The sequence below is a fragment of the Mustela lutreola genome, chromosome 8 (assembly GCF_030435805.1).
Source record: "Mustela lutreola isolate mMusLut2 chromosome 8, mMusLut2.pri, whole genome shotgun sequence".
Taxonomy (NCBI): Eukaryota; Metazoa; Chordata; class Mammalia; order Carnivora; family Mustelidae; genus Mustela; species Mustela lutreola.
The window spans coordinates 70,515,550-70,521,668 of NC_081297.1; the positions used below are offsets into that span (position 1 = coordinate 70,515,550).

A 6,119-nucleotide genomic window follows, 5' to 3' on the forward strand; every position below is an offset into this window, starting at 1 on the left:
ATTTAGGCAAGAAGCTAGAGCTGAAATAACAGATGTGCCAGTCACAGCATCCATGATGAGTCAGTGTTTCCAAAGTGTGGTCTCCAGACCATCTGTGTTACAGTAAACTAAGGTGGGTGTTAAGAGCAAATCTCAGAATCCATTTACTGAATCAGAATCTCCCTCAGTGGGGTTTAGTAACCTCCAGGTTATTAATAAGCTCCTGAGTGATTCTTACACACATTTAAGTTGGAGAAATGCAGGTAGAGGGAATTTTTGCTGTTATGACTCTACAGATAACCTTGTGTAAGGAGAATGTAGAAGAGGCAGTCAGGGAAACCTATGGCCCAGGGGTACCTCGTATCTAATCACTTCATCTCACTCACCCAGTAGGGTTCAAGCTAGACTTCACAGGAAGGTAATCTAATGCTTGGGGCCCATCTCATGCCAATGAAATTGGTATCTCTGAGAGGGAATGAGGTAGCCCTTTCCCTCCAGAGTCCCAAATAGCTGTCCTACTCCCTGCAAATGGGAGGAGGAAGGATGGGGGCAGTTTGGCCTGTGGATTACTTTCTTAGACTCTCTCAAGACTGAAAAATTTTGATTTAGCTGTAAATATTTTAAAACCAGTACATTTCAGATTTAAAACAATTTTAATGTGTAATTCTCATGAAAATTTGAAGACCTGGCCTTGCTGGGCCTACATTCTTGAATGGCAAAATGGCTGCTCCAACTAGGCCCTTTGCAGATCTCTAGGTTATCCACTGCGCCATGGCCTCTGAAAGCATTTGAGCGACGCGCACTACCAGAGGGCTTCATCGTCTCAGCTTCCCTCATGTCCAGTTTCCACACCAGCCTCTCTTGTCACAGATCCTGTTAAAGAACAAAAATCTGGCTGAGTAAATCTGAAGATCCAATTGGCTTTATTAAGCCATTCATGAATTAGGTAGCACCCCACCTAGCAAGTGGAAGGGAGTTCTGAGGAGTTAGACAAAATGGAAGGTTTTTACAGGAAGGAAGGTGAAGCAAAGAAATTCTTTCTTTCTCTCTCTCTCTCTCTCTTTTTAGCAAGGAAATTCTTAACAAAAGAAAAGGATAGTTCCAGGCATAGTCATCTTTTCTTACTGGGCAGGACAGGGAGGTCTTCCTTGGTGGATAACCTCCTCTTCCTTTGGGGGAGGGTATTGAGAGGGAGCATGTGACAGATTACCCCATTGGTGCTGACCAGAAAATTCCTGACTGACCACCCAAGACCACATTTCTGAAGGAAGTTGAAAACTGCAATTGGGTTAATATTAAGACCCAGTGCGGTAGCTCAGCCTGGCATAAGTGACTCTCTCGTGGGTCTGTGGTTTTCTTATTAATCCCAAAGTCCTCCTCAGCATGGCACATAGTTTGGGGAAACCATGTGAGACAGGCCCCACTTTGTTGGCTGGATTTATCCTGTGGTTCCAGAGCCCATTTCTTGGAGACAGGGTTGCCCATGTCTCAGGGCACATGCAGAGAATGGATGCAGCCTGGAGCAGCACTCCCCCCTGCCAAGGTGCCTCTCAGGCACAGATCCCCATCCTGTTGCATTCTCTCTACAGGGCTAGTGTCTTCCCCAGCCACATCTCCACTGGACACCAGAGTCCCCAGAATGAGCTCCAGCAAGCTCCTCACCTCAGTGAAATCACCTTTTTTGGGAGGGAGCCACACAGGCTTGTTTGACCAGAATGCTTCCCTAGGACTGTGGAGGGCAGGATTCTTAATGTGAATTCCATGGGTTTACCTGAGGAGAGGAATTTGAGCAGCGAGCCCCTCCCTGTAATAACGAACTTCCTCATACTGCTTCGGTTTCCCTTATATCCGCAAACCTTAGCTAATGGGTTGATCACTATTTTTGAAAAATCAATGTTAGACATTCACATCTATTTATTAGTGTTTTAGGGCTCTGAGAATGTATATTAGAATGTAAGTAATTTGTCTCTTAAAAATGCAAAGCTGGTGCAAAATGTTTCTTATCTGTAGTAATTGGAAAACAACTGAAACTAGCACCTAGACTGATTTGGAAGGTACTCCAATTAATTCACTCTCAGCATGCAAAAAAAATTTTTAACCCACATAATTTTGTGCAATATGGTTTTCAGCCCTACCTAAAAGAATGTGGTTATCCTTTTCTTGATCATCTTCTCTTTCACCTTGAGAGATGTGTAGTGTCCTGGAAAGAAGGTAGACATTTTGGAGTTAGACATGACTGGGTATGAATCCTGCCTTGCTATGCGCTCCAAGGCAGATAACCTTGTCTGAAATGTTTGGCTGATGGTACATAGCTTCTGGGCCACAGTGAGGATTAAATGAAATAGTGGAAAGATCACACCTGATATATCCAGGCACATCTGTTTCCTTCTTAATAGAACTTTAAGTTTCATTCTAGTGAAAGTAGAGGTCTAGTGAAAGGCCTCACTTTTTTTTTTTTTTTTTAAGATTTTATTTATTTGGGACGCCTGGCTGGCTCAGTTGGTTAAGCAGCTGCCTTCGGCTCAGGTCATGATCCCAGCGTCCTGGGATCGAGTCCCGCATCGGGCTCCTTGCTCGACAGGGAGCCTGCTTCTCCCTCTGCCTCTGCCTGCCATTCTGTCTGCCTGTGCTCACTCTCCCCCCCCCCCCCCCGATAAATAAATAAAATTTTTAAAAAAAGATTTTATTTATTTGACAGACAGAGATCATAAGTAGGAAGTAGGCAGAGAGGCAGGCAGACAGTGAGGAAGGGAAGCAGACCCCCTGCTGAGCAGAGAGCCTGATGTGGGATTCGATCCCAGGGTGCTGGGATCATGACCTGAGCTGAAGGCAGAGGCTTTAACCCACTGAATCACCCAGGCACCCGAGGCCTCGCATTTTTAAAAACATATTTTATTTATTTATTTGACAGAGAGAGAGAGAACACAAGCAGGGAGAGCAGCAGGCAGAGGGAGAGGGAGAAGCACGCTCCTTGCTGAGCAAGGAGCAGGATGTGGGGCTGGATCCCAGGACTCTGAGATCCAAGTCTGAGCCCAAGGCTGACACTTAACTGACTAAGCCACTCAGGCACTTCAAGGCCTCACATTTTTACAATAAAATTCCTACACTTCACCACAATTTTAATAGAAAAATATCATCACACCTTCTGGGTCCATAACTTTTACTCAGGATCTTGTAAACATATTATGTGGATTCAGTTTATACAATAGTTCTGATATTGTTAGAATTACTGCTATTAAGCAGAATTCTCTATAAAGAAAAAAATATATATTTTCAAATTTCAATGAATTGGCACTTACTCCAAGCAATATTTAATTCATCCTTTCAACAATCATTTGCCGTCCACCATGGGAACAACTAGGAGAATATCATCCCTGCTCATCCTGTGGAGAAAAAGACAAGACAGGTACATACTGTCGTCATACTACAGTATAGACACTAATGAATAAGCACCCTTTGAGAACACAGAATATGGAACCACTAGTTTTACCTAGAGACTAGTGGTCTCTAGAGACGGACAAACTTACAAGTGTAACAGGTGATATAACACGATCACTATGAAAATAACTTTTACCATCACAAATAGTGCTTGTTTTAATGGCATTTCACTTGTGACTTACTTTATATTAATTTGTGTTCTGCTCTGTACATCCACAGGTTTCTTTGTGTATAAATGCCTTGTTCCAAAATAGGTATATCACCTTTAAGTGAGCTACATCCAGAGAATTTAAAGACGATTTCTTCGGGAGTGCCTTGGTGGCTCAGTCAGTCAAACGTCTGCCTTCAGCTCAGGTGAATGACCCCAGGGTCCTGGGATTGATCCCCTTGTCAGGCTCCTTGCTCAGAGTGGAATCTGCTTCTCCTTCTCCCTCTGCTGCTCTCCCTGCTTGCATGGGTGCACTCTTTCTCTCTCTATGTGTCAAATAAGTAAATAAAATCTTTTAAAAAAAGATTTCCTTAATTCCAAACTATAATGATAGCAAATATGTTTTTCCTAAAATAGGGGGGAGGAAGGAAGGAAGGAAGGAAGGAAGGAAAAATCGTATTTTGGTCCAGGTGTTGGGTGGTTATCTGGGCTCACACAAGAGCTAAGTATTTTCCTGAAACTGGTATTTCATAGAAGCAGACTCACATTTATGCCTTAGTAAATACACGTAAGCACAAGGACTGAATGTTGGGTGCTGACAGAGAAGTCTGAAATCTTGAGTATCGGTTTCATACCCAGAAGGGGCTAGATCTCCTGAAGTTTATAAAAATGTACTGAGGTCCATCACTTTTGACTTCTTTATAGTTGTTCCTATGAGAAAAGATAATCAAGATCATGGGCCCACATCCACATGGCCACACCCACAGCTAGCTCACCCAATGGGTGTTCTATGCCCTCATGGCGGACACTCTAGAAATGTGCAGAATACAATAAAATACTGTAAAAATATATCTTTCTAGAAGGGGTCCAAATCCCTCTACTTCCCCAAAGAGACACAATTATTTAATAATTCGGGAGCCTTGAAAATAATCTCATTTGAAGTATTAAAAAAAGAATGAAAACAGGAATCAGGAAAGGTTGGTTTTAGTCAGCTCTGCCACTGGCCATCTGTATCATCTTTGATGAGTTCACTAATCTCTAAACCTTCAGGGCCCCAATGCATTTTTATAAACTTCAGGAGCTCCAGGCATCTGTGGGTATAAAACTGATATTCAAGATTTCATGGCTTCTCTTTGGGCACCTAAGTTTCACTGCCTGTACCTGTGTCGTTTTACTAAGGTACAAGATTTCTTCATATGAAAAATAACAGTATTGGACACACACAAAAATAATTCTATTTAATCTCTAAAATTTTATGCTTCTAAATAATTTATATCAAGTGGTAATGAATGCAAATTTTATTCATTTTGTGTCTTTGTACTTTTTATAGAGAGACAAGTTTGGTGAAGATTTAACTCATTTATTTGTCTCTGTGTTCCAGACAAAATTGTCTTATATTTTGGAGTGAGCAGGGCTCTTCCTCCTGCTCTCTTATGATGATGGGGACAATACAGTGGGCGAGATGTATGAAATCGCATGTCTGCAGAATAAAGAAGGTTTGCTTCATATTTTTCTACAGCACTGCCTTGATTCCATTTGGAAAATACACCTTTAATTACATGCTGGTGAGAACTACAGAGCTAGAACATCTGAAAATTACACAGTGGATAATCATAGGTTTTCTTTTTCTTTTTCTTTTTTTCCCCTTCTTCTAATTTTATTTTACCGTATTTATTCAACTGTCTTTATCTGGGAAATCTAAGCTTAGATCTTTTCCGTAGAGAAAAGGACCACAAAATGATGAGGATGGCTTTACAACTCTTTCCAGAATTCAGCATCAGCCTACAGAGTTAAGTGCTATAATGATATATACGTGCTGTAATGATGCATATTCCAACTTAACCAGCCAGTCATGACTATAATAATTGAGAAAATCAATGCCGTTGGGTCAGACACCCCTTCTGAAATATCATAAGGGGAAATGCAATACTATTCTGAGAAACAAGATAGGGAAGTTCATCTTACGGTGGAGCCTACCACCAATCAACCTTTAGAATTGAAAATCAGAAAAACCTGCAATACATAGACTCAGAGACAGGCAGAGGTGCCCTACATTTATTTTTTTCCTTTAGCAAGACTAAGGAACAAGAAAGCAAGTAAAAGCTTGGCACAGACTGTGTCTACACTATTCCACAGAAAGTGAGTTATTAGGTGAAAAATCAAGCGAGGGTTCAATAACCCCTCCTCCCCCCATGTAGTTAATGACTTAATCAGTACACTGTGACCTCATGTTGTTTATCTCCCTACAATTCCAGGTCTTCGGGTTCATGTTAACCCTGTGTTCTTAATTTATGCAGCACATCACAGAGAATTATGGAAACCCCGTCAGCTTTGCTAGAATGATGTGATGCTAAGAGCTATTTCCAGTTGAGAGCACAAATGACAAGGAAGGAAAAAGAAAGTGATGGAAGTAAGTAATAGGTGGAGAGATGCTATGAAGGTATGCGGCTCCTGTAAAATATTATACACACACAAGCCTTTTCTATTCTCTAGTTCTCGCTCCATTAAAAAAGATGTCAAAATCTGAACTGAGACCATAAGAGTGATATTAAAA

The 6,119-nt window shown here is 41.4% G+C and overlaps 1 long non-coding RNA gene across 1 annotated transcript; it reads right to left on the reverse strand.

Annotated features, from left to right (window-relative positions):
- Positions 1–643: 643 nt before the first annotated feature.
- LOC131837950 (uncharacterized) lies at positions 644–3,880 on the reverse strand. Its single transcript, XR_009356385.1, has 3 exons — positions 3,279–3,880; positions 2,115–2,179; positions 644–852 (listed from the first exon to the last, which is right to left on the reverse strand). It is a non-coding gene; the product is annotated as an uncharacterized LOC131837950 (long non-coding RNA).
- Between the last annotated feature and the right edge of the window lie 2,239 nt (positions 3,881–6,119).